The sequence below is a fragment of the Arachis hypogaea genome, chromosome 2 (assembly GCF_003086295.3).
Source record: "Arachis hypogaea cultivar Tifrunner chromosome 2, arahy.Tifrunner.gnm2.J5K5, whole genome shotgun sequence".
NCBI classification, from domain to species: domain Eukaryota; kingdom Viridiplantae; phylum Streptophyta; class Magnoliopsida; order Fabales; family Fabaceae; genus Arachis; species Arachis hypogaea.
In genome coordinates this window covers 58,597,665-58,618,857 of record NC_092037.1, presented here as the reverse complement: position 1 = coordinate 58,618,857, position 21,193 = coordinate 58,597,665, and the positions used below count along the sequence as shown (strand labels likewise).

Sequence of the window (21,193 nt, the reverse complement as noted above, 5' to 3'; positions counted from 1 at the left end):
TAATGATAAAAATGGAAGAAGGGAAGAAAGAAAAGAAAACCTTGTTAATGGAGGTGAGAGAAAGAGAGAGTGAGGGGTGGGGTAGAAGGGAGAAGGGAGAAGGGGTAAATAAGGAGGGAAAAGAAAAATTAGGATTTGGAGGAGAGAAAGATAAGATAATTTGGCATTTTTGGTGAAGCTGTGCGGCACAAACGACGCGGCTGTGTGGGGCACGCGTTCGCGTGATTGTGCTGTAAGGTAGGTGACGCGGTCGCGTCAGTCACGCGGTCGCGTGACCCATATTGTGCTTCTAGCACGAGTACAGCCTCGCGGCTGCACAACTCTCTGTTCAAATAGATAAATTTGCCAAAATTGGGGTGACGCGATCGCGTGGGGCATGCGATCATGTGAGTGGGCTTTTTAGAGGAATGTGACGCGGTCGCGTGGGTCACGCAGCCGCGTGGGTAGAATTGTGCATTCAGCACCAATCCAGCACCACTCCAGCACAATAATTGGTTGTGCACCCTTTTACGTCGAAATCCAGGGCACGTGGCGCGTGGTGCATGCGATCGCATGGAAGGCCAGGAATCCCATGTGACACGGACGCGTCAGTGACGCGGTCGCGTGGGATGATTTGTGCCATTGGCACGCCTCCAGCCACGCTCCGGCGTGACTCTCTGTACGCTTTTTATTTTCTCACCTCTTCCTGCGACGCGGACGCGTCGCTGATGCAGTCGCGTCGCGCAGCTCTCTTTTTTTTTATAAAATGCAAATGCAGATGCATGAAGGTGCTAATAAAGAGAAGAGTTATTGACTAGGAAAAACTAAAGATAGAAAGAAAAGAACGATCATACCATGGTGGGTTGTCTCCCACCTAGCACTTTGCTTTAACGTCCGTAAGTTGGACGCTCCAATAGCTCAATCTTCTGGCCTGTGGGGATCTTCCAAGAGGAAGATCTCAAGCTCCTTATTTTTCTGCAGCTTATCTCCATGGTACAGCTTCAGACGCTGTCCATTAACTTTAATAAGTTCAGAGTGTGAAGGGTGGCTTAGCTGATAAACTCCGTATGGTTTGGCCTTCTCTACCCTGTATGGACCTTCCCATCTCGATCTAAACTTGCCTGGCATGAGTCTTAGTCGAGATTTGTAAAGGAGGACTAAATCCCCAGGTTGGAACTCTTTCCTCCTAATGTGCTGATCATGCACAGCCTTCATCTTTTCCTTGTATATTCTTGAGTTCTCATAAGCTTCTAGGCGAAGGCTCTCCAGTTCTTGCAGTTGCAACTTCCTTTCAGCTCCAGCTTGCTCAATTCCCATGTTGCACTCCTTGACTGCCTAAAAGGCTCTGTGCTCTACTTCAATTGGGAGATGACAAGCTTTTCCATAAACTAAGCGGAAAGGGCTCATTCCAATGGGTGTTTTGTATGATGTCCTGTATGCCCATAGTGCATCTTGCAGTCTGGTGCTCCAGTCTTTTCTGTGAGGTTTGACTATCTTCTGCAAGATATGCTTTATCTCTCTGTTTGACACCTCGGCTTGTCCATTGGTCTGAGGATGGTATGCTGTTGCGATCTTATGAATTATCACATACTTCTTCATCAATCCTGTTAGTCTCCTGTTACAGAAATGGGTGCCTTGATCGCTCACGATTGCTCGTGGTGATCCAAAGCGGCAAATAATATGGTTTCTCACAAAGAAAACAACAGTGTTAGCATCATCAGTGCGGGTGGGAATTGCTTCCACCCACTTGGAAACATAATCCACAGCTAATAATATATAAAATTGACCATTAGAATTTGGGAACGGACCCATGAAGTCAATGCTCCAAACATCAAAAATTTCACAAAAAAGCATAAATTGTTGAGGCATCTCATCCTTCCTGGATATATTACCAAATTTTTGGCATGGAAGACAATATCTACAAAACTCAGCAGCGTCTCTAAAAAGAGTAGGCCACCAGAATCCACAGTCTAAGATCTTTCTAGCTGTTCTTTGAGGGCCAAAATGTCCTCCACTCTCAGATGAGTGACAGGCCTCTAAAATGGACTGGAATTCTGATTGAGGTACACAACGTCTAATTACCTGATCAGCACCACATCTTCACAAATATGGGCCATCCCATATATAATATTTAGACTCGCTTTTCAGCTTGTCCCTTTGATGCTTAGAAAAATGTGGAGGAAATGTGCGGCTAACTAGATAATTAGCTACAGGTGCATACCAAGGTGCTACCTCAAATACTGCTTGCAGGTTATCAAATGGAAAATTATCATCTATAGGAGTAGAATCATCCTTAATGTGCTCAAGCCGACTTAAGTGGTCTGCCACTAGATTCTGATTACCACTCCTATCCTTTATTTCTAAATCAAATTATTGTAAAAGCAATATCCAATGTATGAGCTGTGGTTTGGACTCCTTTTTAGCTAATAGGTACTTCAAAGCTGCATGGTCCGAATACACTACTACTCTAGTACCAAGTAGATAAGCTCAGAATTTATCCAGAGCAAAAATAATAGCAAGAAGCTCTTTCTCATTAGTAGTATAATTAGACTGGGCAGCGTCTAAAGTTTTAGATGCATAAGCAATAACAAAAGGATCCGTACCTTCACGCTGGGCCAGCGCTGCTCCTACTGCATAGTTGGAAGCATCGCACATGATTTCAAATGGCTGGCTCCAGTTTGGTCCTCTCACAATGGGAGCTTGAGTCAGGTTGGTCTTCAGCTTATCGAACACTTGTTTACAATTCTCACTAAACTCGAATTCAATATCCTTCTGCAGCAATCTGGATAAGGGAAGTGCTACCTTACTGAAGTCCTTAATAAATCTCCTGTAAAAACCTGCATGGCCAAGGAACGAACGGACTTCCCTCACAGAGGAGGGTAAGGTAAACTGGAAATAACATTCACCTTTGCTGGGTCTATAGAAATACCAGTATTAGATATAACATGTCCTAATACAATCCCTTGTTTAACCATAAAATGACATTTTTTTAAATTTAATACAAGGTTTGTGTTGACACATCTATCTAGTACTCTAGATAATCCATCTAAGCAAAGGCTAAAAGAATCACCATAAACGCTAAAATCATCCATAAAAACTTCCATACAGTCCTCAATGAGATCAGAAAAAAGACTCATCATGCATCTCTGAAAAGTAGCTGGTGCATTGCACAAGCCAAAGGGCATTCTCTTGTAAGCATAAGTCCCAAAAGGACATGTAAAAGTAGTCTTTTCCTGATCCTCAGGAGCTATGTGAATCTGAAAATAACCTGTGTAACCATCTAAAAAGCAATAATGTGATTTACCTGACAGGCGATCCAGCACTTGATCAATGAATGGAAGAGGGTAGTGATCCTTGCGAGTAGCTTGGTTGAGACGCCTGTAATCAATGCAGACTCTCCACGCATTCTGTACTCTGGTCGCTATGAGCTCTCCATGCTCGTTCTTCATTATAGTGACTCCAGACTTCTTGGGCACCACTTGTACTGGGCTAACCCATTCACTGTCTGAAATATGATAAATGATACCTGCTTCCAATAGTCTGGTCACTTCCTTTTTGACAACTTCCAAAATAGTGGGATTCAGTCTTCTCTGAGGTTGGCGGACAGGTCTTGCTCCTTCCTCTAAAAATATTCTGTGCTCACATACCTGAGGGTTGATGCCTACGATGTCTGCCAAACTCCACCCAATTGCTTTCTTGTGCTTCCTCAGCACATTAAGTAGCTGCTCTTCCTGTTCAGGAGTAAGATCCTGTGCAATAATAACTGGAAACTTCTGCCCTTCTTCAAGATAAGCGTATTTGAGATGTGGAGGAAGAGGTTTCAACTCAATCTTCTGGTCATGGACAGGCTCTGGATTGTCTGAAGCTTGTGAAAGTTCAGAAGTGTCCGTATTGTTAGTTAATAGGGTCCCCACACCTGGACTTTGTTCTGTGTACTTTTCTTCCAGCTCTTCCTGGTGAATTTCAGCTACAGCTTCATCTATGACATCACACTAGAAGATGGAATGATCTTTTGGAGGGTTGTTTATGACTCCATTCAAATTGAAGATTGCTATTCTGCCATCTATTTCAAAAGAATATGTTCTTGAAAAAGCATCTAATTTGAATCTTGATGTCTTCAGGAATGGTCTGCCAAGTAGAATTGATGATGGCTTATCTGAGTCATTATTGGGCATCTCCAAGATATAGAAATCAGTGGGAAATGTGAGCCCTTTAATATTTACTAAAACATCTTCAGCAACTCCAGCTACTGTAATAATGTTTTTATCTGCCAACACAAAATAAGCTGCCGACCTTTTTAAGGGAGGAAGCCTTAAAACATCATATACAGATAAAGGCATAATACTAACACATGCTCACAAATCACACATGCAATCATAAATTACTACACCATCAATAGTACAACTAACTATACAAGGACCTGGGTCACTACATTTTTTAGGTAAACTTCCCATTAAAGCAGATATGGAACTACCTAAAGGAATAGTTTCTAATTCATTAATTTTGTTCTTATGTATACATAAATCTTTTAGAAACTTTGCATATTTAGGTACCTGTTTGAAGATTTCTACCATCTTGGGGTCACACTACTAGAAAACTAGTTATTACAGACAGATATTTTCGACGGATTTTATCCCACTGAAATACAGAGGGAATTTCAGAGGGATTTTTTGTTGAAAAATAAAAAAAATGAATTAGCATAAATTACAGACGAAAAAGAGAATCCGTCGATAATTCCGTCGGAAAAATTAATTTTTTTTATGAAAAATAATTACAGACGAAAAAATCTGTCTGTAATTAAATAAAAAAATAATATATTTTATTAAATTATTACAGACAAAAAATCTGTCTGTAATTTAAAATTTTTCGTCGGAAAATATTAAAATAAGGGTGGGGACTGAAAAGCTCACCGTTTCAATCACGATACTTCTACAAATCTACACACTCATCCCTTCTAAATCCTCCATCAGTGGCGCATCTCAGCTTTGGTTCAGTCGCACAGAAGCTCCGTCACACCCGTTCCCGGATCTTCTCGGGGTGTTGCTCGCCTCTCTCCTTTCAAATCCAAATCTGTAATTCGCTAATTTAGCCAAAGTTTGGAGGTTAGATTTTCAATTTCACGCAATTAATTCCTCCTTTTCCAATGGATCTTCTCCGTCATGCTCTCTTTCGTTCCTCCTCATCCCCCGCCACCGCCTCTGCTACCATTGTTCGGTTGTTCCTCTGAGTTATCGGAAGCTTTCACCGCTGCCGCGACTGCTCGCGTCGCACGATCTCTCTCTATCATCCATTGCGTCGCACGAGCCCCCTCCTTGTGATTCTGTAGCTTAGGGTTCAATTTTTCTATGCCAATTTTAGATTTATCAATTTTTCTTCGCAGTTTCTATCTTCTTGTTGTTGATGATGCTGATTGAGCTTCTTGTTTCTGTTGCCGTTTCTATCACATGCTGGTATCTCGAAACAGATGGTAATTTTGCCCTTTCCATTCTCTTTCTTCTGTTTAAATGTTTTTAATTTCCAGCTTAGGGATTCGATCACCTGTTCTGAGCTTGTTCCACGATTCTACTCTATTTGTGTTTTTTTTTGTGTGTGGATAAATGCATTGCTTTCAATCATTCATCTTGGTTAATTATTTTTGGAACCCTAGAATTGCACATTCTTAATTAATCAGTGTTCTAGCAATACAGTGAAATTCGTTGAACTCTTATAAATATAGAATGGAATTGAACTTCTAGATTATGGCTTCTCTTAATCACTTATTGCAGCAGATAAATTTATCTATGCAGAAATTATAGTATTAGGACACAACTTATGTATTTCATGTTATTGAAAACTTAAACTCTTATGTTTATCATTAAAAAGTTCCCTCTTTTATATCATGAATGAGTACCCTTAGCAGAACCTCCAAAGGAAAGAGCTGCTTTTTAATACAATTTAGTTGCTTGTTGTAGGTTAGTGCAGTGAAATGTGGAAGGGTTCAAGTTGATGGTGAGAGGGTACCAGTTTCATACATAGTTAAATCATCACAGAAGATTAGCCATTTTGTACACAGGTTTGTCTTTGTACTGAAAGCTTTGCATTTTTACTTTTGTGGTTTAGAAGTGATTGAGCTTGAAACTGATGCCGCAAAGATTTTAGGCATGAACCGTCTGTGATGGCTTGTGAGGTTTTGATTCTCCAAAAAGAACTAGACGTGCTAACTGTTTGTAAACCTGCATCTGTCCCTGTAAGTATGCATTAACAAGTGAACTATATTTGCTAGTCCCTGTGATTGCTTTTTCTTTTCCTGTGGGAAATTTTATACTTTCTTGTTTTCCTTGTCCTTATTATTTGAGTTAATGTGGTGTTGTTGCTTGTTAGTTTGGTTGTCCTATTAAGGGGCAATGTTAGGGAACAAACAGTTTGAAAAAAATGTTGATTTAGAATCTTTGCATAACTCAAAATAAAGGATATCCTTTGCTTAGGAGGTGGTTCTTTTGTTCATTCCTCAGTTTTCTAACTTTGGTTCTGTTGCCTCTTTCTTCTTTTTGCCTGTATTTTGGTTACAAATCATATTGATCATTTCAGAAGCATCACATTCGAACTGGTTGTGGTTCTGTGTCTGTTATAGTGTATGGGGATCCTGAGAAACCAGCTCCGATCACTTATCCAGACCTAGCACTAAATTGTGAGTGCATATGTGTATTCTTTAATCCATTCTTTTTATTTTATTCGGAAGGCTGAATTAATTGTTCATTTATCTGTTTGTGCATATATGTCATGTTTCCAAGGATTATTTTTCTGTCCAGAGGCAGCTTCTTTGCTGCTTCACAACTTCTGCATATATCATATCAGTCCTCCTGGACACGAGGTCTGTAAGAGATTGATTTCAATATACATTTTCTTTTCTATTTAGAAAGTGAACTTTATAATTCACATAGTTTCTCCTCTTAGAACTTCCACAAGAGTTGTTGCAGTTGGGAGTTGGTGCAATTTGTCCTGATGACCCTATACCTTCTGTTGAAGACTTAGCAGATCAAATAGTTGAGATTCTCAACTATTTTGGGTAAATTACATTATAATCACACTGTTGATAACTTATTTTTAAGGGTGGTTAGGTTTCACTGTGTAGAATATACCATTACACCTTATAGTTAAAGTGATGTACATAAAGAATTATTGATTGTACTTTACTGTATTTATTACCATGAAGTTATGAAATATAATTAATCTGATTTTGTGAATTGAAGTTTTCTGTTTTGTACTTGCATGTTAGTCTTTTCTATTTTCTGAACTGCAGAGTTATTAGCCAACTATCATTACTTATGTATATCTAAAAAGTGGAGCAATTTTTAAACAATGCAAGAAGATTGCTATCTTTGACAATAAAGATTAATGAAGTTTAAATTCTAAGCCATTCAACTAACAATGCGATGCATATCATATATAGATACTAATTAGATCTTAGTAATTTTTATTGAATAATTTTTTAATATGTGTTGCAATAATCAGAGCTGGTACCAGGAGGTATCAAAGCTAAAGGCAAAGTAGGAGTCTCTACAAAGGACTCAGAGGTATTATTCACTTATTTCCCTTCTAATAATAATGATAATTACAATAAACACTTAAAGTTAATTACATACCTTTCAATAATAAATTAATAATATGGATATGTATGTTATAATATTAAATGATTGCTTCCACGAAGATATTTTTATATTCAAAAATTGTTAAATTGATTTTATATAGTAATAATAATTGAATTTATTAGCAAAAATCATAATATATAATGGAATATATATAAATTATATTACAAAATTTACTTGGCAATGTAAAACACATGCACTTGCTTGGGGAAGATCTTGGACCATTGAGCATAAAGGAGCTGCAGAATCTTGAGAAACAGCTTGAAGGTTCTTTAGCACAGGCCAGGCAGAGGAAGGTTAGTGCAAACACCTATCTATTATCTTTCATTTGCTTCTTTCTTTTTGTTCAAATTTGTTCTTTGATTGCTTTCCTTTATCTTTTTTTTATATATATAATTATTTGGTTACTTTTCTTTGATTGTATATATAACATGCCTGATAATAAAGGATCTAAAATTAAATCAGTGGGTTAATTAGGGTACAACCTATTTTAACTTGATTCAACAAAGTTTTGACTGTTAAATTAAACATCATATAAAGTTGAAAAGTGAAAGTAAGGGAAAGACATAAAAGTAAAGAGGAGGGGAAATGCTTAATTACTTGGTAATGAAACATTATCATGCAAAAAATTTAAACTGCTTTTTTTTAAATTTCTTCTCACAGCACTAAGTTGATCAACACAAGCAATAAATTGTTAGAAAAATAATTGAGAAATTTCTAGCAGTTCAGAAAATAGAAAAGTATCCCGTTTAGTTTCAATTGACAATCATGTAACCTATACTAAAAGACAGGGATGCTTGTATAACGTAATTGTCAACTGTTGGCTCGAAAGTGTAAGTACATTTTCAAAATTTTGGTGAGGCTTGCTTCCGTAGCAAAGGGGAAGAAATGAAACAAACATGAACAATCAAAGTCTCAGGCAAGTTCTCAAGTTCTACTCATATCATCTGTTGATTTTATCCGTAAATAAGTAAACGATGTTCTGTTGGTTAAGATTGTGATACTCTTCTCTTCACTTGACTAACTTTTTACTTTTTAGCTAGTTGTTGATGCCAATATAGACTATAATGCTCGGGAAGGGAAGAGCATAGCGGAGGTGAGCACCTTAATCTCTATAGCTGACAGAGGGTTTTGGTAGCTAGTGGATATTACTCAACCTATTTGAGTTATAGGTTTTTTCATCTAATTTATGATATCTTGTTTCTTGTGGTGAACATTTAGGCTTCTTGCACTGGCTACTTCCTTTGCTAAGGGTATTAATAGTCCATATACTGTGTCTATAAAGATTAATATAAAAAAGGCTTCTTGCTAAGTGTATTCTTAATTGTTTGCTTCAAGAGAAGGAGAAAGATCAATGGGTTGTTGCTTTTTATTTTGGAGCATATATACGACTATATATTGCTTCTACTACAACTTTCTTTTCATCTCGTATCTTTCTTTCTTACTTGATTTCTACATGCATCCATCATCCGTGTATTTGCTTCTCTGCTGATCTCTCATTTCTCTCTGACCTTTTTTAAAAGAAAAGAATACACCTTTATTTTTATTTTTTTCCTATTGGGGGTTATGCTTTAAATTAATTTTTTTATTCACAATCATCGAGTACAGGAGTATACTTTCTAATTATTAAGAAGCACCACCAGTTATTAAGGAGACTCCTGTTCTAGTTCAAGATTCTGCAAAGATTAAAGAAGCACCACCAGGTTCTTTCTCTTTTTCTCCTATTAAATTTGCAGCCCCAAATCGAAAGTTATTGGAACTAGATCAGATATTGAGGTGAGTTTCACTTGTGAATTTGTTACTTGAGATGAATACACTGTATATAGATTATGTTGTCACTATTTTTTTATTTTTGTTAGAATTTGATACTCGGAAAACAGATGAAAAATGGAAAAATATAAGGAGGCAGAGAAGCCTGAGGCAGAGGATCAATTCATGACCCCACTGTTTGAATCAATGGACACAATAATGATGAATGGTTTCTATACAGATGAAGTTCCAATTTTAGAACCTGATTAAGCAACTTTATTGTATATTGACTTAATTAAAGGACAATAGTATATAGTTGATGTATCAATGTACTTTGTTGATGTATGGTTGTTACTTGTTATTATAATTGATGTATCAACACTTTGTTTATATTTTGAAATATATTGACTTGTTTGTTTATAGTATTTTTTTTTAGTTTGATAATACGATGAATTTATTTATTGTTTGAAATATTATAAATATTTGAATACAAATTAGATAAAAATTTATATTAAATTTATATTTATTTGTATGAAAACAAGTTTATTTTGTAATTGAAAAAATAAAAAAATTATTTTACCTTACTGACGGATTTACAGACGGATTTTCTGTCTGTAATCAGAGTGTGAAATGATTTTTCAAGGTTCAAATTACAGACGGAAAATTTGTCGAAAAATCCTTCTGTAATTACAGACGGAAAATCCGTCTGTAATTACAGAAGAAAAATCCGTCAGAAAATTCGTCGAAAAATCCGTCTATAATTACAGACGGAAAATTCGTCTGAAAATATGTCTGTAATTACAGACGGAAAATCCATCGAAAAATCTGTCTGTAATTACAGACGGAAAATCCGTCGGAAAGTTTGTCGCCTTTGGGAAATAGATAGAAAATTTACAGAGGGAAAATCCGTTGTTAACTGGTAAAAATCCGTCTGTAATTTTCCGACGGAAAGAAAATCCGTCGGTAAATAATTTCCGACGAGGCTTTTACAGAGGGACAAAATTCGTCGGTATTTTTGTCGGTAACAAAAAATCTGTTTGTAATAAAGACTAAATCTGTCTGTAAATCTGTATGTATTAATCCATTTTCTAGTTGTGTCAGGTTCCAACTGCTTCCTGGGCTTCCTTGCAAGTTGTGGAAATGGAATGGGAGTGGTGTTGTCTGCAGTGTCTGTGCCTTTTGGTGCTTTCTCCTGTGATTGAGCTTCTTCTCTCTCTGTAATGTCCTGTATGTCCTCTTCCTCTTTAACATCTTCTAATTCCACAACCTCTTCAGCTGAGGCGTGTTCTGGTGGGCTTGGCTCCTCCTGAATTCTCTCCTACAGTGTGGTTCTAGACCTTAGGGTAATGGCATTAATACCACCCTTTGGGTTGGGGAATGGTTGAGAGGGGAGTCCAGCAGAGCTTGAGGACTGGTTACTGGAATTTTGCGTTGATCCCATCTGTGAGACAAGAGTTTGTAAAGTAGAAGCGAAAGTATTCAGAGTTGCTTTAATATTTTCTTCCATAGCCTGATGTCTCTGATCAATGGCTTGTAGTAAGTCAGTATTAGGGGATGAAGAGATGCTAGTGGTCTGAGAGGTTTGCTGAGGGGCTTGAGGTTGTCTTAAATGAGGTGCTCTATAAGGTTGATTCTGCTGCCTGTTGTTATTGTTATTCCACCTCTGATTTCCATTGTTATCTCTGCCTCCTCTGTTAAAATTGTCCCTCCAACCCAAGTTAGAATTGTCTCTCCAGCCTTGGTTGGAATTATCCTGCCATCCTTGGTTATAATTGCCACCTTGATTGTACCCTTGATTGGGGCGGTCATAAAAGTTGTGAGTGGCTGCTACAGTATTGTCTTCTGGTTGGCGCTGTAGACACTCATCGATATAGTGACTATAGTCTGCACAGATGCCGCACACTCTTTGTGGGACTAACTGCTGGCTGTGCTGTAGTGGAGAAGGCTGAACTTGCTGAGATTGTTGTTGATTCAGTTGCATCTGCTTCAGTAAGTTAGTAATTTCACATAGATTCTAGGCTATAGCGGTAGTCTCTGTATTAGTGGATACCTCCGCAACAGCTCTTGACCGACTTTGTCTCTGCCTATGATTCCTAGTAGAGTCAGCTAAGTCTCTGATCAATTGCCATGCTTCGTCCTTAGTCTTGTGCTTTTTCATAGAACCATTGCAAGCACCTTCCAGTGTGGTCCTATCATGAGGTCTCAGACCCTGTGTAAAGTAACCGAGTAAGACTATCTTGTCAATCATATGATGGGGACATGCATTTCAAAGTGTATTGAAGCGTTCCAAGTATTCATAGAGGGTTTCAGATTCGTCCTGGACGACCATAGACATGTCCTTCCTTAGCTTATCAGCAATTTCAGCTGAAAAAAATTTATCTAGAAATTCGCTCCTAAGTGTATCCCAGTTGGAAATAGTTTCTCTGGGCTGAGTGTAGTACCACTCTCTTGCCTTTCCTTCCAGAGAAAACGGGAAGGCTTTTAGTAGAATAGAGATTTCATCAGCTCCATCACGCTTAACAGTAGAACAAGCGGTCTGGAAATCCCTGAGATGCTTGATAGGCTCTTGAGCAGGTAAGCCATGAAATTTGGGCATCAAGTTGAGTAGTGAAGATTTTATTTCAAAATCTACAGCTACTGCTGGGTGGTGCGCCTGGAATGGTTGGAGCGTAAAATCAGGGGCTCCTTCCTCCTGGATGGTGACTCTTCTGGGTGCTGCCATGTCACCTGTACGTGAATGAACTAGATCAGTAGAAAAGGGGGTTGTTTTTTCCTTAAATGACAGTTCAGGTTCGTCCTCAAAGAGGAGTCACCTACGCCTAGCTCGTCTTATATGCGAAAGAGTTCTTTCAATTTCAGGGTCAAATGCTGGCAAGCTTGGATCAGGAAGCGAACACCTCATTTAACGAAAGAAACATGCAGTTCATATTGATAGAATGAAAAGAGAAAATAAAATAAAAAAAATTGCAATAAAAATAAATACCAATCAATAAATTAACACACTGTTGCAACTCCCCGGCAACGGCGCCAAAAATTGATGCAGCGAAAATTGGTGAATTAAAAATTATGAAAATGTGTACGTTGTTAGTATAGTTCTTAATTCACCGGAAATCCACTTATCAATTTAAAAAAATGTCACAGAAATTCAAATTTTAAATACTGGGAGTATGAATCCCAGGTCGTCTCCCAATGAGTTGCACAGTGTCTCCACAGTCGGGGCTGTCAAGGCTCCCTGTGCTGGTGAAGGACGTGGAGTCCGGGGTGGCAGAGCCTCTGCAATCTCCTCGAAGCAGCTCCCTGAGGTGTTTGAATCGGCGTTGGTTGCGGCGCTCACGGAGCTTTGCTTTCTTTTCATGTTGGTCCAACCGCTTCAGAATCCGATGTAGCAGTTGACTGGTAGATGGTGGAGGAGCTTCAGCATCCTCTGTGGACTGGCTAGTAGTGGCAAGTTGTGTCCTGAGATATCTCCCGTGAGGAACATATTGATCATCCCATGGGAGAATGGCTTTGGTGTCCCCATCTCTGTAGGATACTCCGGCTGCTGAGATGAGATCAGAGACCAATGCGGAAAAAGGTAGGTTGCCCGCGATCTGCACATGTTCCATAGCATTCCGGATATGTCGCGGTAAATTGAGAGGCTGGTCTGTGAGGATACACCATAGTAGAACGGCCATGTCTGCGGTGAAGGAGGACGCATGAGTACTCAGGAAGACGTAATGGCACATGATTTGTGCCCATATGTGAGCCTCTAAGGTAAGGGCAGAAGCCGAGATTCCCTTAGGACAGGAACAATGGTATCCGAAGATCCATTTGCTGCCAGGGCGAGCAATAACTCTGAGAACAGCGTCCCAGTTAAAAGTGTATGCCTGGCGCTTGGTTGCGGCTTTCTGAAAAGCGTCCAATCCTTCTGGAGCAGGTGGGAGATCTAAGGCTTGTTGTATGGCCTCTTCTGTAATGGGGACTTGCTTCTCGCGTAAATAGATGGACTGCAAAGTTGGCAGGTGGAAGTTGGAGTAGAACTCAACAACCCAAGAAAGGTTAACCTGTCATGGCTGTCTCAGTAAAAATCCCCAATGTCGATGTGTAATTTGTGGCTCAACAAATTCAGCAATATGAGGCGGAAGGAGAAGAAGGTGTTCGTTGTTGTAATTTTGAGCTACCAGAATAGGAAACATCTGCTCACAGTAGCGATTTGGGAATCGTGCAGTGTCCTTGGTTGGGAAGGCTCGTTTCTTTTCATCAACCTTGATAATCCTTTTAATTATCTTTGTTGAGGGCTTGACTGCAGTTGAAGAAGGTTCTGCCACTAATGCTCTCTTCGTTCCTTTCCTTGCTGTGGGTTTAGGGGTAGCTTTCTCTTTGCCTTTCTTGGTGGCCATTCTGAAAAAGGGAAGAGAAAGTAAGTTAGATCCAAAGAAACAAAGCAAGAAAGGAAATGAAGTGGGTAATAAACAGCACACGGTGAAGATGAATGAAATAAACACATGGTCTAGACAACATGTGAAAAGATCAAGAAAGGAAATAGGATAGGTGCACAAAAAGGGAAGTAGATGCAAGATGCTTATTGGCATGCCGGCAAGGGCATGAGTAGCATAGATCAAGCATCACTTCGTAACAAATTAACAATTTGTATTGGCAATTAAAATGGATTAATAAAATAGTAAGGGAGTTTTGTGAAAAACATGCATGGAGTAGTAGAATAGGATAATGTAGAAAAGTGCATGATGCCATATGGGCCTTTTCACAAACACATAGCATGCATGGTAAATAAGGCATAGAAAGTATTAAAGTAAACATGCAAGTAATCCTTTTTTGAGAATAAGATATAAGTGCCAAACAAATTACAATAATCCACAAGCAAATAATGAGGAATGATGGCTCAAATAAATATGCTAGCACCATGTAAAAAGGAAATAAGAAGAAAGAAAATAATGATAAAGAAAAGAAAAAGAAAAGAAAAGAAAATAACATCTAAAATAAGAATAATGATAAAAATGGAAGAAGGGAAGAAAGAAAAGAAAACCTGTTAATGGAGGTGAGAGAAAGAGAGAGTGAGGGGTAGGGTAGAAGGGAGAAGGGGTAAATAAGGAGGGAAAAGAAAAATTAGGATTTGGAGGAGAGAAAGATAAGATAATTTGGCAGTTTTGGTGGAGCTGTGCGGCGCAAACGACGCGGCCGCGTGGGGCACGCGTTCCCGTGATTGCACTGTAAGGTAGGTGACACGGTCGCATCAGTCACGCGGTCGCGTGACCCATATTGTGCTTCTAGCGCAAGTACAGCCTCGCGGCTGCATAACTCTCTGTTCAAATAGATAAATTTGCCAAAATTGGGGTGACGCATCGCGTGAGGCATGCGATCGCGTGAGTGGGCTTTTTAGAGGAATTTGATGCGGTCGCATGGGTCACGCGGCCGCGTGGGTAGAATTGTGCATTCAGCACCACTCCAGCACAATAATTGGTGTGCACCCTTTTACGTCGAAATCCAGGGCACGCGGTCGCGTGGGGCATGCGATCGCGTGGAAGGCCAGGAAAATTCCATGTGACGCGGACGCGTCAATGACGCGGACGCATCAATGACGCGGTCACGTGGGATGATTTGTGCCATTGGCACGCCTCCAGCCACGCTCCAGCGTGACTCTCTGTACGCTTTTTATTTTCTCACCTCTTCCTGCGACGCGGACGCGTCGCTGATGTGGTCGCGTCGCGCAGCTCTCTCTTTTTTTTATAAAATGCAAATTCAGATGCATGAAGGTGCTAATAAAGAGAAGAGTTATTGATTAGGAAAAACTAAAGATAGAAAGAAAAGAACGATCATACCATGGTGGGTTGTCTCCCACCTAGCACTTTGCTTTAACATCCGTAAGTTGGACGCTCCAATAGCTCAATCTTCTGGCCTGTGGGGATCTTCCAAGAGAAAGATCTCAAGCTCCTTATTTTTCTGCAGCTTCTCTCCATGGTACAGCTTCAGACATTGTCTATTAACTTTAATAAGTTCAGAGTGTGAAGGGTGGCTTAGCTGATAAACTCCGTATGGTTCGGCCTTCTCTACCCTGTATGGACCTTCCCATCTCGATCTCAATTTGCCTGGTATGAGTCTTAGTCGAGATTTGTAAAGGAGGACTAAATCTCTAGGTTGGAACTATTTCCTCCTAATGTGCTGATCATGCACAGCCTTCATCTTTTCCTTGTATATTCTTGAGTTCTCATAAGCTTCTAGGCGAAGGCTCTCCAGTTCTTGCAGTTGCAACTTCCTTTCAGCTCCAGCTTGCTCAATTCCCATGTTGCACTCCTTGATTGCCCAAAAGGCTCTGTGCTCTACTTCAACTGGGAGATGACAAGCTTTTCCATAAACTAAGCGGAAAGGGCTCATTCCAATGGGTGTTTTGTATGTTGTCTAGTATGCCCATAGTGCATCTTGCAGTCTGGTGCTCCGGTCTTTTCTGTGAGGTTTGACTATCTTCTGCAAGATACGCTTTATCTCTCTGTTTGACACCTCGGCTTGTCCATTGGTCTGAGGATGGTATGCTGTTGTGATCTTATGAATTATCCCATGCTTCTTCATCAATCCTGTTAGTCTCCTATTACAGAAATAGGTGCCTTGATCGCTCACAATTGCTCGTGGTGATCCAAAGCGACAAATAATATGGTTTCTCACAAAGGAAACAATAGTGTTAGCATCATCAGTGCGGGTGGGAATTGCTTCCACCCACTTGGAAACATAATCCACAGCTAATAATATATAAAATTGACCATTAGAATTTGGGAACGGACCCATGAAGTCAATGCCCCAAACATCAAAAATTTCACAAAAAAGCATAAATTGTTGAGGCATCTCATCCCTCCTGGATATATTACCAAATTTTTGGCATGGAAGACAAGATCTACAAAACTCAGCAGCGTCTCTAAAAAGAGTAGGCCACCAGAATCCACAGTCTAAGATCTTTCTAGCTGTTCTTTGAGGGCCAAAATGTTCTCCACTCTCAGATGAGTGACAGGCCTCCAAAATAGACTGGAATTTATTTATTTTTTGAAATATTATAAATATTTGAATACAAATTAGATAAAAATTTATATTAAATTTATATTTATTTGTATGAAAACAAGTTTATTTTGTAATTGAAAAAATAAAAAAATTATTTTACCTTACTGACGGATTTACAGACGGATTTTCTGTCTGTAATCAGAGTGTGAAATGATTTTCCAAAGTTCAAATTACAGACGGAAAATTTGTCGAAAAATCCTTCTGTAATTACAGACGGAAAATCCGTCGGAAAATCTGTCTGTAATTACAAACGGAAAATCCGTCGAAAAATTTGTCGGAAAATTCGTCTATAATTACAGACGGAAAATCCGTCTGAAAATCTGTCTGTAATTACAGACGAAAAATCCGTCAGAAAATCTGTCTATAATTACAGACGGAAAATTCGTCAGAAAGTTTGTCGCCTTTGGGAAATAGATAGAAAATTTACAGAGGAAAAATCCGTCGGTAACTGGTAAAAATCCGTCTGTAATTTTCCGACGGAAAAAAATTCGTCGGTAAATAATTTTCGACGAGGCTTTTACAGAGGGACAAAATCCGTCAGTAATTTCGTCGGTAACAAAAAATTCGTCTGTAATAAAGACTAAATCTGTCTGTATTAATCCATTTTCTAGTTGTGTCAGGTTCCAACTGCTTCCTGGGCTTCCTTGCAAGTTGTGGAAATGGAATGGGAGTGGTGTTGTCTGCAGTGTCTGCGCCTTTTGGTGCTTTCTCCTGTGATTGAGCTTCTTCTCTCTCTGATTGAGCTTCTCTCTCCGTTAGTATAGTTCTTAATTTACCGAAAATCCACTTATCAATTTAAAAATATGTCATAGAAATTCAAATTTTAAATACTGGGAGTATGAATCCCAGGTCGTCTCCCAACGAGTTGCAGAATGGTGTGCTATTTTATTAATCAGATGTTTTCAAAAAGGTTTGAGTTGAATGATAGGAAATTAAATTGATGAATTTGAACAATGTAAATAAAAGCCTTGACTGGGAGTTGATTAGTTAAAGTCCCTATTATAGTTGGAATGCTCTCAAGAATAATTGATAATTAAAGGTTATTCTGTTTGGTTATCCTTTACTAGGCAAAGGAAAGTCAAACACGTTGGAATGCTACGTCTGTTCACAAATTGCAACCCACTTAATTAAAAGGGATTGGTGTTAGTGACTAGAAGGCAATCCAACAGTAAACCCAATTACAATCTTTCTTTCAAGCCTTCCAACTCAATTGGTTCCTTTCAATCAACTCCCCATCAAGTTAGGGAACTACTCACTCATTGTAAATAATAAATCCATAACATATGAAGGGAATCAAAAGAAAACATTATTATTGGAAGGTAAAATGGATTAAAATGAAAGAAACAATTCTTGTATTAAATAATCATAAAAGTATTCCGATGACAAAATTGAACAAGGCAAAGAATATGGAAGAAATAAACCAACTTAAGAGAACAAACTAGAATGACGAAATCTTGATGAGAAAATAACTCTTCTCAATATCCCAATGCAAAAGTAGTAGAAATATAATATCCTAAAAGTATCAATTGTGTAGAGAGAAAACCTAGAGGAGGAGTAAAAAAATAGATCTCAAAACTTAAAACTGTGTAGAATGAATGTTATTTTTCGTTTCTGCATGTTCTCTGGCTCTAGTCTGCTGTTCTACACCGATAACTGGGTCAAAACAGGGCCCAAAACCGCTCCCAGCAAAATCTGCAGATTATGCAGATCGCGCATGTCACGCGATCGCATCGTCCACGCGGACGCGTCATTTGCGTTTTTCCGTGCCACGCGTTCGCGTCGTCCACGCCTCCGCGTCACTTGTGCTTTTTCTTTCCGCGCGGTCGCATGAGCCATGCGGCCGCGTCACTGCGATTTCTCCTCTTCCGCACGAATGCGTGAGCCATGCGGCCACGTCACCTCTCGCTGGTTGTCTCCTCAATTTCTTGTGTTCCTTCCATTGTTGCTGGCTTCCCTTCCAATCTCCAACTCATCCATGTCCTATAAAGGCTGAAACACTTAACACACAGATCACGGCATCAAATGGGATAAAGGAGAACTAAAATGCATAATAAAAAGTCTCTAGGAAGCGGTTTTCAACCATGTAATAATTCCAGGAAGGAAATATAAATGCATGCTAAATTAATGAATAAGTGGGTAAGGATCATGATAAAACCACATAATTATACACAATGTAAACCATAAAATAGTGGTTTATCAGTCATCCTTAACCAAGCTTGAGCCAAAGTTTTGTACCCCAACTTTAACTATGGTGAAGGGTCTAAACCAGAGAGGTCTGTCACCAATTCTCATGGTGTCCATCCTTGAAAGATTTTCAGGCGCCTCTATCTTGTTTTTGTTGATAAAGACCGTGGTTCCTATTATTAGTGCCATCATTTTTGCTCTATCAAAACAGTGAACATGCATTTAGAGCAAGGTTGCGGTTTGTGGGTAGGCTCTTGAGACATGTGGTTCAGAAATCAGAATCATTATGCAGCATTATGTGGTCCAGGAGATACCTTATGCTTTGGTCTCTCACTTGCCGAACTCATTAAACTCCTTATCCTAACAGTGACGGCATGTTGGGACACATTTCTCTCTCTCAAAACAAAAGTGCAAGTGTTGCAAAAATAACAAAACTCAAACCAGGAAAAACTTTCGAGTAAAAATGTAAAATTGTAAAATTTAACTATTTAAGTTAATAAGTTTTTATGCAGATTAAGTTCAATGGAAGAAGATTGCATCAGTATTCCTAGATTACTTTTAAGATTGCCTCCACCTTTTAACAATTTTCATCATCTAAACCAAGCATCCTCAAGTCAAAAACGAAATTAAAAACATGAATCATTATTGAAATATTTGTTTAGCTTTATTGATTTCAGGTTTAGTGTGAATAGAGATTACTTGTAATTATAACAACGAGCATTAGTCAGTCACTTTCAAAGGTTTTAATTAATTAATACTAATAGCATTTAATTGAAAATTGTTATTCATTGCCCTTTGATTATTTCATCTCATTAGGGTGCAATGGATGTTGACTCGGAACCACTCAGTTCACAAGACAACGTCGAAGATCCCATGATGACTAGTGTGGAAGAAAATGTTAAATGCACTTGTGATTGTGGTGGCAGCAGTAGTAAGTGTGTGTCTGTGACAGCCGATGATATTATAAACCAGACCTTTGAAACATCAGATGCAGCTTATAACTTGTATGTACGTTATGCGAAGTGTCTCGGGTTTCAAGTTCGCAAGGGTGATACAGCACGTGGAAAAGATGGAACACAATGCAGAAGGAGGTTTTTTTGCAGCAAGGAAGGAAAGAGAGCCGAGAAATACATATCTAGTTTGAGTAGGAAGCGGGAGCATAGAGCACTGACTCGCACTGGTTGTGAAGCCATGCTTGCGGTGTATCTTGACACTAAAACTTCGACTTGGAGGGTTAAAAAATTAGTCGAGAAGCACAACCACGATCTTGTCCCACAATGCTTGGTACACCTAATTCCAAACCACCGAGGGTTGACTGAGCCACAAAAAGCTCAGGCGAATACCATGCATGATCATGGTCTTCCAACCTCTAAAATAATGGGACTAATGGTAGGCCAAGCCGGTGGTTATGCCAATGTCGAGTTCACAAAGAAGGACCTAGATAATCACTTTCAAAGAGCTCGTCGTGCAATGCTCATTGGTGGGGATTCCAATGCGACGATTAGCTATCTACTTGGGAAAGCAGATGTCGACCCGATGGCCATGACAAGGTACAGTGCTACTGATGAAGGTCGGCTGGCAAATTTATTTTGGGCAGATGGCATTTGTAGGTCCGATTATCAGTGCTTTGGAGATGTGCTTGCATTCAATACAACCTACCGGAAGAATAAGTACAGAAGGCCCTTGGTAATCTTCTCAGGTTGTAACCATCACCGCCAAACATGTATATTTGGTTTTGCCTTGGTAGAGGACGAACAGACTGCAACATATACGTGGTTGTTGCAAAACTTTCTAGAAGTCATGCTGAACAAGTCTCCTAGTGTTGTGGTCACAGACGGTGACGAAGCAATGAAGGCAGCAATTCGAGAAATCTTCCCGGATGCAACTTACCGATTATGTGGTTAGCACATTCAGAAGAATGTAATGGCAAACATAAAAAACAAAAATTTTTCCAACGACTTCAGAAGATGTTTGTATGCTCCATGGCATCCGGAAGAATTTGAAGAATATTGGGAGAATATGATAAAAAAATATGGGTTGGAGGAAAATGAATGGGTTCTGAATGAATATGAGAAGAGGAAAAGTTGGCAAGCGCTTACTTGAGGGATAAATTTTGTGCTGGATTTAGAACAACATCAAGGTGTGAGGCGATAAATAACTTCATTAAGAGGTTTATTGGCATTCGCCAAAGTCTTCTAGAGTTGGTCCAAAATCTTGAACATGCTCTTAGGGACTATAGAAACAATGAATTAGTTTCTCAATTTAAGACGCTGTATGGGGAGCCCGTTCTAACTACTGGGCTAGAAGCGTTGGAGCTTTCTGCTGCCAATTTTTACACTAGGGAGATTCTTGGAGAAGTAAAAAGGAGATTCAAGGAGTAGTCGCATTAGATGTAATAAATGAGGAAAACATATCAACCACTGTTGTGTTAAAAGTTAAGGAGTGTAATAGGAGACAACATATTTATAACGTACTTTATGATCGCAATACTGAGCATATGGAGTGTGAATGTAGTCGGTGGAGTAGTGAAGGTATTCCTTGCAGGCACATGTTTTGTGCAATGAAAAGGGTAGGTTTATAGAAGTTGCCAGATAGTCTTCTTTTGAGAAGATGGT

General features: G+C 39.2%; 1 pseudogene; it reads right to left on the bottom strand.

Annotated features, from left to right (window-relative positions):
- Positions 1-18,767, bottom strand: part of LOC112725710 (fibrillin protein 5 homolog) — a 47,693-nt pseudogene extending 28,926 nt beyond the window's left edge.
- Between the last annotated feature and the right edge of the window lie 2,426 nt (positions 18,768-21,193).